This window comes from Equus caballus, chromosome 23, assembly GCF_041296265.1.
Source record: "Equus caballus isolate H_3958 breed thoroughbred chromosome 23, TB-T2T, whole genome shotgun sequence".
NCBI lineage: Eukaryota > Metazoa > Chordata > Mammalia > Perissodactyla > Equidae > Equus > Equus caballus.
In genome coordinates this window covers 11046832-11070928 of record NC_091706.1, presented here as the reverse complement: position 1 = coordinate 11070928, position 24097 = coordinate 11046832, and the positions used below count along the sequence as shown (strand labels likewise).

At 35.4% G+C, this 24097-nt stretch overlaps 1 protein-coding gene across 2 annotated transcripts in view; it reads left to right on the top strand.

The window, feature by feature from the left end:
• The window catches only part of LOC138920474 (regulator of DNA class I crossover intermediates 1-like), a 78415-nt gene that overhangs the window by 6207 nt on the left and 48111 nt on the right, over positions 1 to 24097 (top strand). For both annotated transcript variants that reach the window (XR_011431670.1, XM_070248964.1), the window contains exon 2: positions 10889 to 10928. The gene's annotated coding sequence lies outside the window, so the exon portion shown is untranslated. The remainder of the gene's footprint in view (positions 1 to 10888; positions 10929 to 24097) is intronic.

The following is a 24097-nucleotide window of genomic DNA, read 5'->3' as shown; positions in this document are numbered from 1 at the left end:
ATACACTTGGAATTGGTTGTAGTTCATGTATATTTCACAGTTGTAGTCAAAGAGGCTTGATATTTTACTGAACAAAGCTACAGTTGTCAAAATTTTCAATTTTTTATATGCACAGTTAATGTAACTGAATTACACTGTTTTTGAGACAATACTGATGTTGAATCCAAAAAAGAATACTTTGGCGTGTTGTTATAAGCTTGCTTTCTTTGTTGCCTTTTATTAATTGGATTTCATAAACATTTGACTCTTTGAAGAGTTACTTGATAAATCAATCTATGTATCCTGCATTGTTATTGAACATTTTTGCAAGCAAGTCCTCTAAATTTTGATGACATTTTATTCAAAAACAGTTGAAAATATTTATTCAAAATATCCCATAAATGGAGTGAAAAACTTCAACTTTAGAAGCTTTTAGTGAATTATAATTGTTGAAATAAAGTTTTTAAGATTAATTGTGAATAACCTGTAATACACATCTGTGTTGGGCTATCATTCACAATCTAAGATCTCTTCCATTGTATGACCCAGGAGATGGCTGTTCATGTTTATCATTACAGCCTGTAACTATGAAACAATATTTTCCATGTGAAAGTACTATAAGAATTCAATCTCTAAGAACTTATTTTAATTAGGCTCTGTATTCTGAATATTAGGTGGATTTCTGCCTTATCGATTGACACTTTTTTTCTCAATACCATACCTTTTGTAATTCATATTACTCTAAAAACTTTTTCTTGTATTGCAAGAGAAGAATTTATATGAAAGCCATAGCATTCTAATGTATGTCATTACTATTCCTGACACATCAGGTGGACCTGCTTTAGTTTTGTGGAAAGCCAACCTAAGTACTTTTTCTAGGCTAGTTACTGTCCTGAATCTTAATAAGTCTGCTAGCTAACAATGTTAACATTATGATGTCTTAGGTTAATATTAATTTCACTGTGACACAAGCCATAAAATAATTTTTTCAATTGTTAGTTATTGCTTTATTAATTTTATTTACATTTTTCACTTTGAATCACACTTAAGATGTTATTACAAGATTGTAACAATCTGGAAACGGTTTCTTTTGCATGGCACCTCGCCACTAAAAAGATAAACTAAGCAGCAAAATAAAAAGCAAAACAAAATAAACAAAAAAGAAAATTCAAGAGTAGCTGACAGTTAAGATATGTGACACCCATAGTATTTAATCCCTCATGCAGTTTCAACATCTCCTGCGTACTCCATGTAAAATGTACGTTCGTGTTGTTCTTGATGTTTCTTTGACCACATTACTGCCTGTCTTTTTTTTTTAAAGAAAGTATTTCTTTAGCGTTTTCCTTTAAATCTTTGCTTACTAGAAAGAATGGCAAGGGGCAGAATGCCCTGTTATATTTTTGTAGTCAGTATGGTTTTATTTCTTCCTTTCTCTCTCTCTTCTTTCCTTCTCCCCCTCCCTCCCTTCTCTTCTCTTCTTTCCCTTTCTTAACCTCTTTACACTTCTCTATTTTACTTTATTCTTTCTATCTTAACGAAGAATAAGGTAGTGTAATCTATATCCCTGCTTCCCACAATTGATAACTTGTGGAGTGTTCTATGAAGAAGTTATGGCCTTTTGATTTTATTTTCAGTATGTAGCTATAATGGCAACTAATATTGTTCACTTAAACTTTTACTGAAAGAGATGGTTGCAATATATTTCTTTAAAAATCCATTTTCTAGAATAACATAGTAATTACTGTTAAAGAGATGAGCTTCATTCCCACCTCCCCACCCCTAAATCTCTGGTAATTTAAATTTCAGGACAAAAATTAGAGAAACTCTTAAAATTGTTTTTTATAAAGTGCATATAAATTTCATGAAGAAACTGATGTTTGAATGGGGTCTTGAAGGTATTGAAACTTTTGAGTACAAAATATGGTGGGAGGAGTCTCCATATTTGGAGAAGAAAAACTATATTTTCATTTGGTCGGGTGTTGGAATACATGAAACGCAGGAATGGAAAACAAAGTTGAAATCTAAGTTGGGGCAGGCAATGGAAGTCACGTCCCTAAGTGATAATCAGAGCTGTGTTTTATTGCTATTACCAATGTAGTAAGAAATATAGGAGAACATTTGCATAAAATCAAGTATAATTATGGTAGCTAGCTACATACTTAATATTGCAGTAGTCAAAGTAGCAAATGACTTCTGAGGATTCACATTTTATATATAGCAAGCTATTTTAATTATCTGCACGTTTTTCTTTTTCTCAGATATAAAATTCCATCTAGTTTACCCCATTATTTGGGGATATATTCATTTGTTCTCCCGTCTTTTCTATCTTATTTTTTTCTACCTTTATTGAGGTATAATTGACAAATAAAATTGTAAGATATTTAAAGTATACCATGTGATGGTTTGATATATGCATACATTGTGAAAGTTAATTAACACATCCATCACCTCAGATATTTCTCTTTTTTGGTGAGAACATTTAAGTTCTACTCTCTTAACAGATTTCAATTATACAATACAATGTTATTTTGTATTAACAAATGGTATGGTTACCATGTTATCCTCAGAAATTATTCATCTTATAACTTAAAGTTTTTATGCTTTTACCAACCTCTCCCTATTTACCTGACCCCCCAGCAACCACTTGTCTGTTCTCTGTTTCTGTGATTTTAACTTTTTTTTAGATTCCACATATAAGTGGTACCATGTCCTATTTTTCTCTGTCTGACTTAATTATCTAATGCCTTCCAGGTTCATCCATGTTATCACAAATGACAGGATTTCTTTCTTTTTTGTGTGAGGAAGATTGGCCCAGAGCTAACATCTGTTGCCAATCTCTCTCTTTTTGCTTGAGAAGATTGTTGCTGAGTTAATATCTGTGACAATCTTCTTCTACTTTATGGGGGATGCAGCCACAGCGTGGCTTGACACGTGGTGCTAGGTCTGTGCCTGGGATCTGAACCTGCGAACCCCGGGCTGCTACAGTACAGCATGCGAACTTGACCACTATGCTGCTGGGCTGGCCCAGGATTTCTTTCTTTTAAAAGGGTGAATGATATTCCATGGTGTATATATATACCAAATTTTCTTGATCCATTCATCCATTGATGTACTCTTAATCTGCTTCATACCTTGGTTGTTGTGAATAAGGCTCCTATGAACATGGGAGTACAGATATCTGTTTGAGATGTTGATTTCTCTTTGGATATATACCCAGAAGTGGTACTGCTCGATCAAATGGTAGTTCTTTTAATTTCTTGAAGAACCTCCATGCTGTTTTCCATAATGGCTGCACCAATTTATATTCCCACCAATAGTGCACAAGGGTTCCCTTTTCTCCACATCCTAATATTTGTTCTCTCTTTTCTTTTTGATGCAAGTCATCCTAAAGGACATGAGGTGATAAATCATTGTGGTTTTGATTTGCATTTCCCTGAGCATTAGTGATATTGAGCACCTTTTCCTGTACCTGTTGATCATTTGCATGTCTCTTTTGAAAAATGCCTGTTTACGTCCTTTGCCCATTTTTTAACTAGGTTATTTGTTTTTTGCTGTTGAGTAGTATGAGTTCCTCATATTGTGGATATTAAACTCTTATCAGATATAAGATTTGCAAATATTTTCTCCAATTCCATAGGTTCCCTTTTCATTTTGTTGATGGTTTCCTTTGCTGTGCAGAAGCTTTGTAGTTTGATGTAGTCCCACTTTTTAATTTTTGCTTTTGGTGTCAAATCCAAAAAATCATTGCCGAAACCAATTTCAAGGAGCTTACCCCCTGTGTTTGCTTCTAGGAATTTTATGGTTTCAGGTCTTATATTCAAGTCTTTAGTCCATTTAGAGTTGATTTTTGTGTACAGTGTAAGATAACGGTTACAGTTTCATTCTTTTGCATGTGACTGTCTCGTTTTCCCAAGACTATTTATTGAAGAAACTGTCCTTTCCCCACTGTGTATTCTTGGTTCCTTTGTGATAAATTGAATGACCATATATTTCTGGCTTATTTCTGGATATTCTATTCCATTGGTCTGTCTGGCTGTTTCTATGCCAATACCATACTGTTTGATTACTGTCACTTTGTAATATAGTTTGAAATCAGGAAGTATGACGCCTCCAGGTTTCTTCTTTCTCAATTATGCCTTGGCTATTTGGGATCTTTTGTGGTTCCATACAAATAATAGGGTTGTCTGTTTTATTTTTGTGAAAAATGCCACTAGAATTTTGATAGGGATTGCATTGAATCTGATATGTCATTTGATTTCTGGGCTTTCAATTCTGTTCCATTGATCTGTAGGTCTGTTTTTTTACCAGTACCATCCTGTTTTGATTACTATAGCTTTGTAGTATATTTTGAAATCAGGGATTGTGATGCCGCCAGCTTTATTCTTTTTTCTCAGGATTGCTTTAGCTGTTTGGAGTCTTTTGTTGCCCCATATGAATTTTAGGATTCTTTGTTCTATTTCTGTGAAGAATGTCATTGGGATTCTGATTGGGATTGTATTGAATCTGCAGATTGCTTTAGGGAGTATGGACATTTTCACTGTATTTATTCTTCCAATCCATGTGCACGGAATATCTTTCCATTTCTTTATGTCTTTATCAATTTCTTTCAATAAAGCCTTAATAGTTTTCGTTGTATAGGTCTTTCACCTTCTTGGTTAAATTTATTCCTAGATATTTTATTCTTTTTGTTGTGATTGCAAATAGTATTGTATTCTTGAGTTCTCTTTCTCTTAGTTTGTAATTAGAGTATAGAAATGCAAATGATTTTTGCAAGTTCATTTTGTACCCTGCCATTTTTCTGTTATTGTTGATTATTTCTAATAGCTTTCCAATGGATTCTTTAGGGTTTTCTATATATAAAATCATGTCGTTTGCAAACAGTGAGCATTTCACTTCTTCATTGCCTATTTGGATACCCTTTACTTCTTTTTCTTGCCTAATTGCTCTGGCTATACCTCCAGTACTATTTTGAATAAGAGTGGTGAGGGTGCGCACCCTTGTCGTGTTTCTGTTCTCAGAGGGATGGCTTTTAGTTTTTCCCCGTTGAGTATGATGTTGGCTTGGGTTTGTCATATATGGCCTGTATTATGTTGAGATACTTTCCTTCTATACCCATTTTATTGAGAGTTTTCATCATAAATGGATGTTAGATCTCGTGAAATGCTTTCTCCGCATCTGAGATGATCACGTTTTTTATTCCTCATTTTGTTAATTTGGTGTATCACATTGATTGATTTGTGGATGTTGAACCATCCCTGTTTCCCTGGTATAAATCCCACTTGATCATGGTGTATGGTCCTTTTAAGATTTTGCTGTATTCGGTTTGCTAGTATTTTGTTGAGGAGTTTTGTATCTCTGTTCTTCAGCAAAATTGGCCCGTAATTTTCTTTTTTTGTGTTATCCTTGTCTGGCTTTGGTATCAGCTTGATGTTGGCCTTGTAGAATGACTTACGAAGTATGCAGTCTTTTTCAATTTTTTGAAATAGTTTGAGAAGGATAGGTATTAAATCTTTGAATGTCTGGTTGAATTCTTAAGAGAAGCCGTCTGGTCCTAGACTTTTATTTTTTGGGAGGTTTTTGATTACTGTTTCAATCTCTTTACTTGTGATTGGTCTTTTTAATTCTCTATTTCTTCTTGATTCAGCTTTGGCAGATTGTATGAGTCTAAGAATTTATCCATTTCTTCTGGATTTTGCAATTTGTTGGCATATAGTTTTCATAGTATTCTCTTATGATCCTTTGTATTTCTGTGGTATCGGTTAATTTCTCCTCTTTCATTTCTAATTTTCTTTGAGCCTCCTCTCTTTTTTCCTTAGGGAGTCTGGCTAAGGGTTTGTCAATTTTATCTTCTCAAGGAACCAGCACTTGGTCGTTGATCCTTTCTACCATTTTTGTGGCTTCAATTTCATTTATTTTTGCTCTAGTTTTTATTATTTCCCTCCTTCTGCTAACTTTGGGTTTTGTTTGTTCTTCTTTTTCTATTTCTGTTACGTGCAGTTTAAAAGTGCTTACTTGAGATTTTTCTTGTTTTTTAAGGTGAGCCTGTGTTGCTATGATTTTCCCTCCTAGGACCACTTTTGCTGCATCCCATGAGTTGGTGTGGTATAATGTATTTTCATTTTCATTTGTCTCCAGATATCTTTTGATTTCTCCTGTAATTTCTTCAATGACCCATTGGTTGTGCAGTACTATGTTGTTTAGCCTCCACATATCTGTCACTTTCGTAGCTTTTTTCTTGTAGTTGGTTTCTAGTTTCATAGCATTATGGTCACAAAAGATGCTTGATATGATTTCAGTCTTCTTAAATTTATGAAGGTTTGCCTTCTTTCCCAACATATGGTCTATCTTTGAGAATGTTCCATGTGCACTTGAGGAGAATGTGTATTCTGCTGTTTTTATACATGTTCTATTAAGTCCATCTGGTCTAGTTTTTCATTTAATTCCATTATTTCCTTGTTGACTTTCTGTCTAGATGATCTATCCATTGATCTAAGTGGGGTTTTAGGTCCCCCACTATTATTATGTAGTAGTTCACTTCTCCTTTTAGGTTTGTTAATAGTTACTTTATGTACTTTGGTGCTCCTATGTTGGTTGCATCCAAATATGTATTTCTTATTGTAAATTACAATATCACAATGATCAATCTGTTGTTCAAAGTGGGGTTTTCAAGTCCCCTGCTATTATTTATTGCTGCCTATTTCTCCTTTTAGTTCTGTTTATATTTGCTTTATATATTTAGGTGCTCCAATGTTGGGTGCATAAGTATTTACAGTTCTTGTATCCTTTTGATGAATTGACTCCTTTATCATTTTGTAATGGCCTTTGCTGTCTCTTGTTACAGTCTTTGTCTTCAAGTCTATTTTGTCTGAGAATTATGCTACCCTACCTTTTGGTTTCACTTTGCATGTAATATCTTTTTCCATCCCTTCACTTTCAGTCTGTTTGTGTCCGTAATGCTGAGATGAGTCTCTTGTAGGCAACATATATTTGGGTCATGTTTTTTAATCCATTCAGCCAGAAAACATTTACATTTAAAGTAATTATCTACATGGATGGGCTTACCATGGCCGTTTTGTTGTTTTCTGGTTGTTTTGTAATTCTTCTATTCCTTTCTTCCTCTCTTGTTCTCTTCCTGTGTGATTTGACGATTTTCTCTATGGTATACTTTGATAACTTTCTCTTTATCTTGTATATCTCCTCTAGCCTTTTACTTTGTGGTTACCATGAGGCTTACTTAAAACATACTTGCCTGCTCACTCCATGTTGAACCCTGAGGGGATAGCTCTGGTGAGTGCTGCATTCCTGTTAAGAATGCTTATTTATTTGCCATAGTCTTGTGGGTCTTGTGGACACAAGCCCATTGGCTTTCAGAGCTAGGTGTTTTGGGAGTCTGTCCGTTTGGTGAGAGTCTTAAAATTTGGAGCACTAGATGTGGAGGTCAAACCCTTTGCTCCTCAGGGAGAAGGTGGAGTTGGGGATTCCCTTCTGACTGTATGGCATTGTGGCAGGGGTGGGGTTCATGATGAGAGTGTGTCTCAGCCTTTCCTACCTGTTTCAACCTGGGTATTTTGCATTTGTCCCGTGTGTACGAGTTGCTAGTCTAGTTTCTGGATCTCTTTCATTTCATGTGTAGCTGTACATTTGGTGTGTCTGTGGGAAGAGGGGAGCTCAAGATCCTCCTATATCATCATCTTGGTCAACACTTGGGGGAGAAAAAAAACAACTTTACAGTTTTATTTTAAGTTAGCCTAAGCAAAACTGTTAGAAGCAACTATTAGGAATATATATATATATATAATTTTTTTTTTCCACTGACATAGCCAAGTAAAAAGTCACTTGGATTGTCAACTAGTTTAATTTTAATCTACATCTCTTTAGTGGACATTTGTACTCACTGGCAGCCAAGCATCTGAGCCCCTTATCTATGTGTGGGGGTATTTCCTACCTTATGAGTTTTGGTGATAGGCACAGACCACCTCCCTATGTGGAATCTTGGGAAAAAAACCCAGACATTTGTTTCACTATGCTTTGCAGCTAGCAAATAGGCATGTGACCTAAGCTGAGACTGAGATGCATTTGTCCTGTACTTTGAATTAGAAGCTAGTAGCACAAAGAAGTAGGGACTACAGAGCTTCTATTGTAGTTGGAAGCAGTTGCAAGAGCTGCAGCAGGATTGAATTTTAATGCCAGTGATGCCAGGGGGTGGTGTTCACTGTCCAGGAGTGGAACTGGTGCAGTCAGTGGTGTTTAGTGTTCACCAGTGCTGGCAGTGGTGTCCTTAGGAGACTAATTATGGCTTGATTTTGACTATGATGCCACAGCTCCCTAGACTTCCTTGTTCTTCCCAGGTGCCAAACGTGCTTCCTCAGCCTTGTTGACATGTTTGTTGGTTACCTGATTTTCTTTTAATAAATTTATTTTCCGTTTAAATTAACCAAAGGAGCTTTCAATTTCTTGTAACTTAAGAATCCTAACTGATGCAGTTTTCTTTTCTAGTGCAGGTAATTGAGAGTGACTATATTTGGTAAAACATTTAGACATATAGTACTATTTAGTAGCATTGGTTGCCTTAATAATAATTTAAAATGTTCTGTTTATGAAATTGCCTTTGACTTATACGTTAGGATCTTTTTTCACTTTCACTGTGGTCTAGTATTAGTAGGCTAATCTAGCAATTGGTCTTGAAATCCTAATTAATTTTTTCTTAGGCACATAGGAATAGGGATTATGGAGTACATAGAATTTGGTGAGAGCCATAAGAGTGTCCTGGATAGTGGAAAATCAGCCTGGAGTAAAATCACTTGATTTATACATATATGAAGACTGTATTTAGGCTTTGGCTAGTCCCTAATTCTATTGATCTTTATAATGTGGGAACTTCTTATAGAATTGATTTTTCTTCCTACTGTCTCTGTAATCTGGATTGTTTAATACTGCTGGCTCTGTCATACTTCTTATATTTTGGAACTTTGAAAAGTCACTTTGCTTTCTCTTTTTTTGAGGAAGATTAGCTCTGAGCTAACTGCTGCCAATCCTCCTCTTTTTGCTGAGAAAGACTGGCCCTGAGCTAACATCTGTGCACATCTTCCTCTACTTTATACGTGGGACGCCTACCACGGCATGGCTTGCCAGGCGGTTGCATGTCCACCCCTGGGATCTGAACCGGCGAAACCCAGGCCGCCAAAGCGGAATATGCACACTTAACTGCTGCACCACCGGTCCAGCCCCCACTTTGCTTTCTTTGCCTTAAGTTTTAAAATGATGGAGAATAAACTAATCTCTAATGTCCTCTCTAGCCTTAGCATTTGATGGGTCAATGAAATGTGATTTATTTCCTTTTTCTTTTCTAAAGTTTGAATGCCAGCAGTGCACTTATGCTGCATGGATCTGGACAGATAGAATTCTTTGCTCAGTGAACTCAAAATGGTCAATTAAGACATAGCTATTGGGAAGTATGTTAAAGTACAAGTTCAGTAAGTACCAAAGTCTGTGGGTATTCAGTAACTGTCATTCGTGTAGTTTATGAAAATCATTTGGAAAATGAACAGCTTTGTATATTCACAGTTGACATTCTTGGAAGACAGTATAATACCTGGTTGAAAACTTCAAAACCAGAATGCTTAGGTTTCAGTCTGGCTCTACCATTTATTAGCAGTGTGACCTTGGGCAAGTTACTTAACCTCTCTGCATCTTAGTTTCTTCATCAGTAAAATGGGGATAAAAATAGAACCTACCTTACAGAGTTCCTGTGAAGATCAAATGAGTTTGTACATGTAAAGTATCTGAAGTGTCTAGAAAGGTGCAAGACATATGGTACTCATCATTAGCAATTATTATTTTCATGTTATTATATAATCTCATGTAGCTAAAATACATGTTGTCATTTTACTTATAATTCTTGTACAAATCTTGAATTTGAGATCATAGTTTCATGTATATCCAAAAGATTTATTGTGCATATCTACTTATCTTGTCATGAATTTTTTATGGCATTCTACTATTATTAATAGAGCAAATAATTTATAACCATTAAATATTGCACTGTCATGGGATTCGTTGCAGTGTTTGGCACAGAGATCATAGGTGTGAAGCACATCCATAAAAGCTAGCTGTGTTTTAAAGAAGTTATGAGATTTCAAGTATGCATAGCTGATATAGTAATGTAACTGAATTGCTCTAATAATAAACTTAACATTTCTTTCAATCCTATATAGATTTTGGTCCTTTCTCTACTTCCTGTTGATAGAAGTAGAATATTGAAATACAAGGAAAATTAAAATGGCAGCATTGACCAAGAATATTGCTATCATATGAGAATGTTTCAGTGGTACCTCCTTGCCAATGCATTGATTTCTCTTTGCTTATCTTGATTTTATAATTCAGATGTATTTTATGCTTCATTATTAATGATAGGTGTAGAGTCTTTCTTATTAGTTCTTGGATTTTCTATCTAAGAAAATTTTGTGAAACAGTATATACTATAACATTTGAGAACATTTTCATAGTTTCTTTTCATAAAATAGCATAATTATCACTATGCTTTCAGATTTTAATTCCAAATCTTTAATTCAACTAAAATGACATCATTTTATTTTATTTATGTATTTATTTTGGTGAGGAAGATTGGCCCTGAGCTAATGTCTAGTTCCCATCTTCCTCTTTTTGCTTGAGGAACATTGTCCCTGAGCTAACATCTGTGCCAATCTTCCTCTATTTTGTATGTGGGATGCTGCCACAGCATGGCATGATGAGCAGTATTTAGGGCCGTGCCTGGGATCTGAACCCAGGAACCCTGGGCCACCAAGGTGGAGAATGTGAACTTAACCAGTTTGCCACCAGGCTGGCTCAACAATCATTTTAGAGACCATTTCTTTAATCATTGTATTTTTTATCCTGTTTCCTTTTTCAGGACCAGGGTTCTGATCAAGCAGGAAAGGAGAAAGCAAAAGGTAAAGAGAATATGTTTATTTGTGTTAGCTTTATGAAAAAAGTGATCTTCTGAAGCATTTTTCCAAGGGTAATAACTAAGTGAAATTGGAAGACTCTCTTCCTTTAGTCTTCTCAACCTTGTAGATAGCTTGATAACCAACCATTTTGCTTAGGCAGAGACTTAAGGACCTTGTTGATTCTTGTTGTCATTCTAGTTCCAAGATGTATCCCAAGTCTGATAACTTCTCACTACCTATACTGTTAGCACCCTGATTCAAATCATCATCATTTATTGCCTAGAGTAGTATAATGGCCTTATAACCTACCACCTTTTTTTGTTTTATAATTACATTGATCATTACACAGTAAAGTTGAGCATGTATGTACATTACAGCTCAGCAGTATATATCTGAGTGAAACTCTTCCACTTGTGAACTTTGAGACATGTACAAGCTTGTTTGGATATTGTTGTTGTTAAGTAGCAAACAAAAAAAAGAGAGAAGGAGGAGAAAGAGAGAAAGAAGGACAGGGGAGGAGGAAGGAAAGGGGCCCACCCAAATGTCCATTAGCAGTAAAATGGTTAAGCAAATAGTGGCATACCCAAGTAATGATGGAGCAGTGAAAATGTTTCAACTATGTGTAATTAGTGTGGATGAATCTCAAAAACATAAAGTTGGATAAAGAAAGCAACTCACAAAAGAATACAAGCAGTAAGATTCCATTTACGAAAAGTTCCAAAACAGAAAAAATATGTTCGAAGGTAGTAAAATTTAAAGAAAAGCAAGGGAGTGATTATTATGAAAGCAGGATAGTTGTTAACTCAGTGAATTGATGCTTCATTGTAAATTTAACTTGTTTTTCCTTGATTACTAATGAGACTGACTATCTTGTCATTCAGGTTTCCTCTTTTGTCAGGTACTTTTCCAAGTAGTTTTTTCATCTTTTATTTGAGTTGTTTGTCTTTTTCTTATTGTGTCTATGTATTTAGGAATTATTTGTCAGGTATATTTGTCCTTTGGCTTTTAATTTTAGTTTTTCAATCCTGTCTTTGAAGAAAAGTTCTTAATTTTAATGTAATTGAATTTATCACTTTTTTTCTGCTTTATCTTTTACTCCTTTGTAGTCTGTGACACAGTGGTTAGTATGATCTTTTAAAGGCACAAATCAGAATTTATCATTCCCCAGCTTAAAAGCCTCAATTGCTTTTCATTGCTCTTAGAATGAAATCTGATTTTACCAAAGTCTAAAAGAACCAGAAGGATCTGCACCCTGCCTGCCTCTCTGACCTTGTTTCTTACTACTTGTCCTATTCATTTTATTTCAGCCACACTGACCTTCTTTCTGCCACTGTTCTTTGTCTGGAATAGTCTCCCTCGAGATATTTGCACGTCTGGCTTGTCAACATTTGAGTCTCAGCTAAAGTATGTCCTCTTAGATTGGCCTTCTCTGATCACTACATCTAAATAGCTCCCTGCCCTCCAAATGCTGTCTCTCCTTTACCCTCTTTAATTTGTCACTCTTTCATAATCCTATATTTTCTTAGAAATTTGTTTATTCTGTCCCCCCATTAATATATCTTCGTGAGAAGAAGGATTTTACCACGTTTGTTCATTTTCTATCTCCTGTGCATTGAACTGTCTCTAGCAATAACATAGACACTCAATAATAAATAAACTATGAATGAAGGCTGTCCCAAGACTATTTTTAAAAAGTAATCTAACTCTATCTGGATCATTCTTTTGAATATTTATCAGAAAGGGAAAGACACATGGCTCTTCCCAAGGTGTTGATCTCTAATCGTGTCACTTTTCTCTTCTTTGAAAATTTCATACCTTCCTTTACCTCCCCAAACCTCTCTTTCCCAACACTATTCTTTATCTCTTCATGCTCTTTAAATGACCCTGTATCATAGTTCAGAGGAAATAGAAGCTATCAGATGAGAATTATCTCAAATTTCTACCACCAGTTCTATAAACCACTTTCCTTCTTCATCCATCTTCTCTTTCCCTCCTCTAACTACAGAAGTAATTCCCTCTGATCAAAGGAAGGTCTCTCTGTCTGTGATCTGGATTCCATTTACTTCCGCTTTCCATTGATAGTTACACATACTGAATTTTCTCCTATTAGACAAGTAAAGGTGTCTCTGGGTCCTTTCTCTTTCCTGCTACGCCCTTTCACTCTCATCTCCCATTTGTTCCTTAGTCCACTTCACTGTACAGCTCTTACTAGTGTCAAAATTGAACTTTATAAATCATACAGACAGAAAATCAATAAGGAAATATTGGTCTTAAATGACACATTAGACCAGATGGACTTACTAGATATATGCAGAGCATTCTATCCCAAAACAGCAGAATACACATCTTTTCAAGTCGGTCGGAACATTTTCCAGGATAGAGCATATGTTAGGCCACAAAACAAGTCTCAGTAAATTGAAGAAGATTGAAATCATATCAAACATCTTTTCTGACCACCATGGTATGAGACTAGAAGTCAATTACAAGAAGAAAATTGGAAAAAACAAAACATGGAGTCTAAACAACATGCTGCTCAACAACCAGTGTGTCATTGAAGAAATCAAAGAGCAAGTAAATGATACATGTCTACCTAAGGAAGTAAGAAAAATCTCAGATAAACAGTCTAATCTTACAACTAAAGGAACTAGAAAAGGAAGAACGAACAAAACCCAAAGTTAGTAGAAGGAGGGAAATCGTAAAGATCAGAGCAGAAATAAATAGAAACTGAAAAAATACCATAGAAAAGATCAATGAAACTAAAAGCTGGTTCTTTGAAAAGGTAATTGATAAACCTTTAGCCAGACTCACCTAGAAAAAAAGAGAGGCCCCAAATAAGTAAAATCAGAAATGAAAGAGAAGTTATGTCTGACACCTCAGAAATGCAAATATCATGATATTACTATGAACAATTAGATGCCAGCAAATTATACAACCTAAAAGAAATAGATAAATTCCTAGAAACATACAGTCATCTAAGACTGAATCAGGAAGAAATAGAACATCTGAACAGACTGATTACTAATAAGAAATTGACTCAGTAGTCAAAAAACTCCCAAGAAACAGAAGTCTAGGACCAGATGGTTTCACAGGTGAATTCTGCCAAACATTTAAAGAATTAATACCTGTCCTTCTCAAACTATTTCAAAAAATTGAAGAGGGAGGAATGCTTCCAAACTCATTCTATAAGGCTGACATTACCCTGATACCAAAACCAGACAAAGACACTACAAAAAGAGAAAATTATAGGCCAATATCCCTGATGAATGTAGATGCAAAAATCCTCAGCAAAATATTAGCAGACTAAAATCAACAATACATTAAAAGGATCATACACCATGATTAAGTGGGATTTTTCCTAGGCATGCAAGGATGGTCAGTATGCACACATTAGTCATTGTGATATGCCACATAAACAAAGCAAAGAATAAAAATTGTATGATTATCTCAATAGATGCAGAAATAGCTTTTGACAAAATTCAACATCCATTTATGATAAAAATTCTCAACAACGTGGGTATAGAGAGAACCTACCTCAACATAGTAAAGGCTGTATGTGACAAACCCACAGCTAATATCATATTCGATGGTGTAAAGCTGAAAGCATTTCTTCTAAGATCAGGAACAAGACAAGGATGCCCACTCTCACTACTTTTATTATATTGGAAGTCCTAACACAGCAATTAGTAGGAAAAATAAAAGCCAGCCTGATTGGAAAGGAATAAGTAAAACTGTCACTGTTTACTGATGACATGATACTTTATACTAAATATATATATATACTTTTTATTTTATATATATTGTTTATATATATATACACATACACACTAAAAACTCCACCAAAAATTATTAGGATAAATGAATTCAGTGAAGTTTCAGGATACAAAATTAATATACAGAAATCTGTTGGGTTTCGATACACTAATAACGATCTATCAGAAAGAGAAATTAAGAAAACCCTCCCATGACAATTGCATCAAAAACAATAAAATACATAGGAATAAATTTAACCAAGGAGATGAAAGACCTATACTCTGAAAGCTATAAGACATGGATGAAAGAAACCGAAGACAAATAAATGGAAAGATGTATTGTGCTCACGAATTAATACTGTTAAAATGTCCGTACTACCCAAAGCAATCTACAGATTCAATGCAACCCCTATGAAAATACCATTGGTATTTTTCACAAAACTAGAGCAAATAATCCTAAAATTTGTATAGAACCACAAAAGACCCAAAATAGCCAAGCAATCTTGAGAGAGAAGAAAGCTGGAGGTATCACATTTCCAGATGTCAAACTGTACTACAAAGCTATAATAATCAAAACATTATGATACTGGCACAAAAACAAATGCAGAGATAATGTAACAGAATAGAAAGCCCAGAAATAAACCCACAAATATATCGTCAATTAATCTACAACAAAGGAGGCAAGAATATTCAGTGGAGAAAAGACAGCTGTTTCAATAAATGGTATTCGGAAGACTGGACAGCTCTAGGCAAAAGAATGAAACTGGACTACTTTCTTTCGGTATGTGTAAAAATAAACTCAAAATGGATTAAAGACTTAAACGTAAGACCTGAAACCATAAAACTCCTAGAAGAAGACTTAGGCAGTAAACTCTTTGACATCAGTCTTAATAATTTTTTGGATCTGTCTCCTCAGGCAAGGGCAACAAAAGCAAAGATAAACAAATGAGACTACGTCACACTAAAAAGCTTTTACACAGCAAAGGAAACCATCAGCAAAATGAAAAGGCAATCTACCAAATGGGAGAATATACTTGCAAATGATATATCTGATAAAGGGTTAATGTCCAAAATGTATAAAGAGCTCATACAACTCAATATCAAAAAAATAATTCAATAAAAAAATGAGAGGAACTGAATAGACATTTTTCCAAAGACATTTACAGATGCCCAGCAGACATGTAAAAAGATGCTCAACATCACTAATCCTAAGGGAAATGCAAATCAAAACCATCAAAAGACAATAAATGTCAAGTGTTAGTGAGGATGTGGAGAAAAGGGAGCCCTCGTGCACTTTTGGTGGGAATGTATGCTGTTGCAGCTACTATGGAGAACAGTATGGAAGCTTCTAAAAACGTTAAAAACTAACAATATGACCCAGCAGTTTCACTTCTGGGTATTACCTGAAGAAAACAAAAACACTAATTTGAAAAGAAATATGCACCCTTATGTTCATTGCAGCATTATTTGCAATAGCCGAGATGTGGAAGCAGCCTAAGTGTCCATCGGTGGATATATTGGTAAGGAAGATGTGGCATATATTTATTCAGTGGAATATTAGCCGTAAAAAAGAATGAAATCTTGTCATTTGTAGCAACATGGATGGATATAGAGGGTGTTATTCCAAGTGAAATATGTCAGACAGAGAAAGATAAATATCATCTGATTTCACTTATATGTGGAATCTAAAAAACAAAACAAATGAACAAACAAAAGAGAAACAGACTCATAGACACAGAGAACAGGCTGGTCATTGCCAGTGGTGAAGCTGGTGGTAGGTTGGGCAAAATAGGTGAAGGGGACTAAGAAGTACAAACTTTCAGTTATAAAGTAAATAAACCATGGGGGTGTAATATACAATGTAGGGAATATAGTCAATAATATTATAATGACTTTGGTGACAGATTGTTGGTAGAATCATTGTAGTGATTATTTTGTAACGTGTGTAAATGTCAAATCACTATGTGTACACCTGAAACTAATATAATGTTCTATGTTAACTAAAATTCACTAAAAAAATTTGAACTTTATGTTATTCAATTCCAAAGATATTTTTCATATACTTTAATGTGTCATCATCTGCTTTTCCATAACCTTCATCTTTTTTGTTTTGGTGATACAAACTTTATTTAACACTTCATGAAGTGAACAGTCTTCTTTCAGAGAACTGCTGCCCGTTCCCTTCATCTTGAAACAAGCTCTTCCCTTGCTTCCTTTGACACGTTCTTAAGATTTTATTTGTCTCCCTGGCTGCTCCTTTTAAATGTCTATTTTCAATTTAAAATTTGATTGTCTTCTGGAAGTTTTCTATTTATCTTCTAATTATTTTTTACTTGTCTCTACCAAATGAGACTTGTTAAAAAAAGTTGAGCCTAACAACAAAAAATCAAACAACCCAGTCAAAAAATGGGCCGAGGACATGAACAGACATTTCTCCAAAGAAGGTATACTGATGGCCAATAGACATGAAAAGATGCTCATCATCACTCATCATCAGGGAAATGCAAATCAAAACTACACTAAGATATCACCTTACACCTGTTAGAATGGCAAAAAGAACCAAAACAAAAAGTGACAAATGTTGGAGAGGTTGTGGAGAAAAAGGAACCCTCATACCCTGTTGGAGGGAATGCAAACTGGTGCAGCCACTATGGAAAACAGTACGGAGATTCTTCAAAAAATTAAAAATAGAAATACCTTATGACCCAGCCATCCCACTACTGGGTATCTATCCAAAGAGCTTGAAGTCAGCAATTCCAAAAATCCCATGCACCCCTATGTTCATCACAGCATTATTTACAATAGCCAAGATGTGGAAGCAACCTAAGTGCCCATCAGCTGATGGTTGGATAAAGAAGATATGGTATATATATGTATACACACACACACACACACACACGCGCGCGCGCGCACCCTATGCAATACTACTCAGCCATAAAGACGGATAAAATCCTCCCATTCACAACAACATGGATGGACCTTGAGGGTATTATGTGAAGTGAAATAAGCCAGATAGAGAAAGACGAACTCTGTATGACTCCACTGATAGGTGGAAGTTAAACATATAGACAAAGAGAACTGATTGGTGGTTACCAGGGGAAAGGGGGGGTGAGGGGAGTGCACAAAGGGTGAAGTGGTGCACCTACAACATGACTAACAATAATGTGCAACTGAAATTTCACAAGGTTGTAAACTATCATAATCTTAATAAAAAGTTAAAATACCACACAAAAAATATTTAGAATTAAAGTTGATATCCTATAATATGAAATATGTCACCAAAAGCCATTGGAAGTCATAACTATACATATAACATATTTTAAATATTTTAACAATCTGTCTTTTATACTCATGCTTTAGTACATTTTTTTACTAAATAAAGATTTGCTTGTCTTAGATATCCCCATAGGAATTGTATGTGGAGGTCTAACTGTCCTAACAACTTTGTTAATGTGCTAAAAAGATTGGAAATGTGTTTTGAATTTATTGTTTATTTGATATTAAATAATAAAATAGTGAAATTGTCTGCAAAAGTTACCCCCCCAAAAAAAAGTTGAGCCTAACCTTGTCAGGTAAATTAGTTACATACCTTTGTTCTCTCTAGGAAAAGAAAGATTAGAGGTTATCATGATGGATAGATTATGAGGGTTCAACCTCTTCAGCCGTGTCCCCTGGAGTAAAGGCTTGCTCCCTTCATACACAGTGTTTGTACTGTTCTTCTTCATTCCTGGAACATTATCTTCCCACACTCTGGCTAACTCTGACTCATCCATCTATCTTAGAAGTCGTTTTCTAAGAAAGCTTCCCTCTCCTCCTGCCCTCCCTCTGCCAACTCTCCCCACATCTACCAGTAGTTTACATACTCCTGATGCTCAGTTGTAATTGTTTGTGTCATTCTCTTTCTCATTATGGTCTTATCCTTCACAGAGTACAGTGCCTTAGGAAATAATATCTTAATTCCAAGACGCTGTCAATTATAAGATCCAGAGTCATGTTTTTCAAAGGGGAAAAATATTTACATCCTGAAGGTTCTGTCATTTCATTGCTGACCATAGTGTGATCTTTTTAAAGAAGCCCCAATGTGGAGTTGCACATCACTCAAACGAAACACTTTTTTATCTGTGGTTAAGTTTGCATAAAAATGCAGCATTTAATTTTTTGCTTGATAGCTGGCAAGTCTCTTACAGTTCTTATGTTTTTTAGAATCTTAAAAGTCTATTATAATTAATATTCTGAAATATTAATGTGGTAAAACCTTAACTTCTTGGAAAAATGATACTTCCTCTTGCATTAAATTTTTTACCATCTTGGACTTTTTTCACTTTTCATATCTCACATTTATAATCACGTTTATGCCATTGTGTTATGAGTTATATAGTGAAGAAGAAGATGTTTTCACAATTTGTTATAGTGTCTAATACATAATAGTTGCTCAATAAACAAATTTTGAACAAATGCCTTTGAACTTCTTAAATTAAGGATGTAATCTGAGAGAAAAAGAATGAAAATAAGAATAATTCTGCTCAATCAGAAATAAATACTGAATGAAAAATGATAATTATTTACAAGTCTGGTTTAAAAGAAAATCTAGGAGTCATGGGGAGATAACAGAATTAAGTTAGCTTTGGCTGCAGATAAGTTCTCACATAGCTTCTTTTTGTTTTTCTCTTCTCATTTCAGTTGACTTTTATTGGCACACAGCTATGCGTATCTTTAGGCTTTTTATATCTGTGGTATAGCATACTTTGCAGAAAAACAAGTTTTTAGCCTATCAGATTTGTTTTATCAGGTTTTTGAAAACGTTCCACATTCAGATAATTTTTTTTAATCTTTTGATACCTGGGAATGGCTTTATACAGTTCTGTTTTAAAGGCATTACGCTTAACAAAAGAAAGATTAGAAGAAGCTGTAATTTAGAGTCTTTGGGCAAACTACAAGTTATCATGATTCATTTTAATTTATATGTAAACATGTAAAGGATGTGTCACAGAAATATAAAAAATATCAAGTCAATTATTTAATAGCATTATTGCTTTTTGTTATTGATGATTCTGCCTGAAACTATATGGTTGCTAGAATAACTTTTTTTTTAAAGATTTTATTATTTCCTTTTTCTCCCCAACACCCCCCGGTACATAGTTGTATATTCTTCGTTGTGGATTCTTCTAGTTGTGGTATGTGGGACGCTGCCTCAGCGTGGCTTGATGAGCAGTGCCATGTCCGTGCCCAGGATTCGAACCAACGAAACACTGGGCCGCCTGCAGCGGAGCGCACGAACTTAACCACTCGGCCACGGGGCCAGCCCCATAGAATAACTTTTTATTTTTAATTTTTTTAGGAATATTTTGAAAATAAAAGGTTAAAATCAAAAATGAAATTACGGGGAGTTTTATCCCCTGTCAAAAATTCTGCTGTCAGTTTAGACCTCCTTAACCTGTGTATGGTAAATCAGATATCTTGCCAGAAGAAAAAACCTGGTAAGTAAGCCTCTCCAGTAACATTTTGTTTTGAGTCTGATGTGATCATGATGTTTAGTTTTCCAATAATTTTGTAATTTTAGAACTCAAAGGATGTGGAAAGTAATTTTAAAACTTGATTGCCCTCTTAGAAGCTTTGTTAGTCTCTGCTTAAAATGTTTTATTGTTTAATCCATTTATTTTTTTTTAGGTGGTGTGTTATATAAAATTAATTTTATAAGGTACGGTTAAACTTATAGTGCTGTTGTTTCAATTATTATGTTATTTTGTCTAGGCAGATAGTTACCAAAGTTTGGCTAAAGAGCAGGGAATAAATATCTTTACTGTCTTATCCTATTTGGAGAATTTGTTTGAAAGGAAGAGCTGAACAAGTTTTTGCCTCAATGATTAGTTTCCTATCTCATAACTTGAATTTCTTAGACATTCTTGGGATGTTAACTATAGTAGTCTAATACTTCAAAATAAAGTTCATTTTGGCCTGCACTTTGATTCTTCAAGTAAATAAAAAATTTAATCAGAGTATTTTTTTCCTCTCTCAAGGAAACTTGTATCTGATATTTAATTTTTAAAACAAGTGCTAAAATGAGAGCTTAAGAACTGAGTTCATTAAAAAGGGATTGAAATTGATCACAGTATTGTTAGTGTCTCCTCTTTTCCTTTCTGTGCTATTTTTGTTTCTCCACAGATGACAGTTGTCACAAGTAAATATAGTCACACTTTAGTAGAAGTAAATACATTATTAATAAACTTTAGGAATAAAAGTTTCTGTTGTAAATATATTTGCTATATTTAGATCTTTTTCTTCATTTGTGTAATAGTGTTATCAGCTATTGTCACCATGTCTTACATTAGATCCTCGGATCTTATTCATCATTTTTCTGAAAGTTAGTACCCTTTTCCCAACCTTTCCCTATCCCCCAGTCGCCAGATCCTGGCAACCACTTTTCTATTCTCTGTTTCTATGAGTTTGACTTTTTTTTTTTTTTAGATTCCACATGTAAGTGATACCATGCAGTATTTGTCTTTCTCAGTCTGGCTTATTTCGCTTAGCATAATGCCTTCTAGCTCCGTCCATGTTGTCACACATGGCAGGATTTCATTCTTTCTCATGGCTCAGGAATATTCCATTGTATATATACACACACACACATATACACACCACACCATCTTTATCCATTCATCCATTGATGGACGCTGAGGTTGTTTCCATATTTTGGCTCTGTGAATTATGCTGCTGTGAACATGGGAGTGCAGATATCTCTTTGAGATCTTGTTTTCATTTTATTTGGATATATACCCAGAAGTGGGATTGCTGAATCATATGATAGTTCTATTTTTAATTTTTTGAGGAACCTCTATATTGTTCTCCATAGGGCTTGCCCCAATTTACATTCCCACCAACCATGCACAAGGGTTCCCTTTTGTCCACATCCTTGTAAACACTTCTTACCTCTTGTCTTTTTTTTTTTTTTTACTTTTTGTGAGGAAGATTGGCCCTCAGCTAATATCTGTTGCCAATCTTCTTTTTCTTTCTTTCTCTCCCCAAAGCCCCAGTACATAGTTGTATATCCTAGTTGCAGGTCATTCTAGTTTTTCTATGTTGGATGCTGCCACAGCATGGCTAGATGAGCAGTATATAGCTCTGTGCACAGGGTCTGGACTGGCGGACCCTGGGCCACTGAACTGGAGCACACAAACAACTATTCGGCCACGTGGTCAGCCCCCTCTCTTGTCTTTTCGATGATAGTCATTCTAACAGGTGTGAGGTGATATCTCATTGTGGTTTTGAATGCATTCCCCTGAGGATTAGTGATGTTGAACACCTTTTCATGTACCTGTTGCTCAGTTGTATGTCGTCTTTGGAAAAATGTCTGTTCAGAGGGTCCTCTGCTCATTTTTTAATCGATTGTTGTTTTTTGATATTGAGTTGTATGAGCTCTTTATGTATTTTGAATATTAATCCCTTATCAGACAATATGATTTGCAAGTATTTTCTCCCATTCTTTAGATTGCATTTTCATTTTGTTGGTGGTTTCCTTTGCTATACAGAAGCTTTTTGGTTTGATGTAGGACCAGTTGTTTATTTTTGCTTTTATTCCTTTTACTTTTGGTGTCAAATCCAGAAAATCATCATGAAGACTGATGTCACGGAGCTTATTCCTTATGTTTTCTTCTAGGAGTTTTATGGTTTCAGGTCTTGTATTTAAGTCTTTAATCCATTTTGAGTTGACTTTTGTGTATGGTGTAAGGTAGGGTTCCAGTTCAATTCTTTTACATGTGGCTGTCCAGTGATGTATTTAACTTTATATATTTCCTTTCTCCCTCACTCTGTTTTCATTCATACGTTGAACGTATGTTTTTTGAGTACTTGCCCTAAGTATTGGATTGGATTCTGGAAGTAGAGCAGAAAATAACAGGGGCAGGACATGCTGCTGTACGGGAGGAAGAGAATTCCTCTATCTCTTGTAGGTTCTTCTGGCTGGGCTAGGAATTAAATTGACATGAGACAGAATAAAAGGAGAAAATCAAACAAAGCTTTGTAACATGTATACATGGGAAGAATCCAGGGAAACTGGTTAACTCCCAGACTGGCTAAGGTTGTCATCTTAAATACCGTCTTTGGCTAAAGACAAAGGAGCATGTTGGGGGTGGGAGGGAGTCAGTTATGGGAGATTACCAGAAAAGGACAGTAAACAAGAGAAAGGTTATTATGCGGATTCAAGTCCTTGCCTTCTGCCTTGATAGGAGTTTCTGGACATAAGGACATCCCCCCTCTTCCTGGTACAGAGAGGGAGTTACCTTTACAAATGGAGATTTCCCTTACAAATGTAAATGTGTTTTACAGAGGGTAGCTTCTACTTTTCAGAGCTTCTCGCCTGGCTGCAGTTTCTTAAAAGTAATCAGCCCCAAATAATCCTCATGCCAAAGAGACACATTTTGGGGTGGCCAATTCTGATCCCCCACACTACCAAAAAATAAGGCACCTTGGCATACTGAATATTTTGAGCTGAGGAATTTGAGGAAGCAGCATGTGCAGGAAGGATTTTCATCTGAGAGGTGCCCTCGCTATACCCCGAGAAAAGGAACGTTGTTATCTCCAACACAGAGGGAACACCGAGAGGAATCTAATGAACAGACCTTGCTGTTTCCCTCAGTTTACTACACTTAGCTGATACCCCTTTTTGTCCTGTCACATTTCCCCAGGACTTTCCGCTCTTCATCAAACCTAGCTTAAAAATGCTCAGGTTTAACCACTTTGGGTCTTCATTTCCTTACAAAGTTTTCCACATAAAACTTATATTAAATAAATTTGTATGCTTTTTCTCTTGTTAATCTGTCTTTTGTTACAGGCCCCCAGCTGATAATTTAGAAGGATAGAGAGAAAAGATTTTTCCTCCTCTACCAAAGCAAGAGTTTATTAGTTAGGACTCATGACTGCAAATTACAGAAACTTAAAAAATATATATTTACTTACTTAATGTTGTGGACTGAATGTTTGTGTGCCCCCAAAATTCATATGTTGATGTGATATTAGGAGGTTGGGCCTTTAGGAGGTGATTGGGTCATGAGAGTGGACCCTGATGAATGGAATTAGTGCCCTTGTAAAAGAGACCCCAGAGAGTTCTCTCACCACTACCACTGTGTGAGGACACAGGGAAAAGACAGCTGTCTGTGAACCAGGAAGCAAGCCCTCACCAGACAGCGAATCTGCCAGCACTTTGATCTTGGACTGCCCAGCCTCCAAACTGAGAAATAAATTTCTATTTTGTATAGTTCACCCAGTCTATGGTAGTCCGTTATAGCAGCCTGAACGGACTAAGACACTTAACTAAAAGGAAGGGTAGTGGTGCATCTGGGCCTCAGAGACTGCTTGAGTCAGGAAATTGAATACTACCAAGATTCTTTTTCACTTCAGATACTAGTTTTATTCTCTCAGACTGTCTTC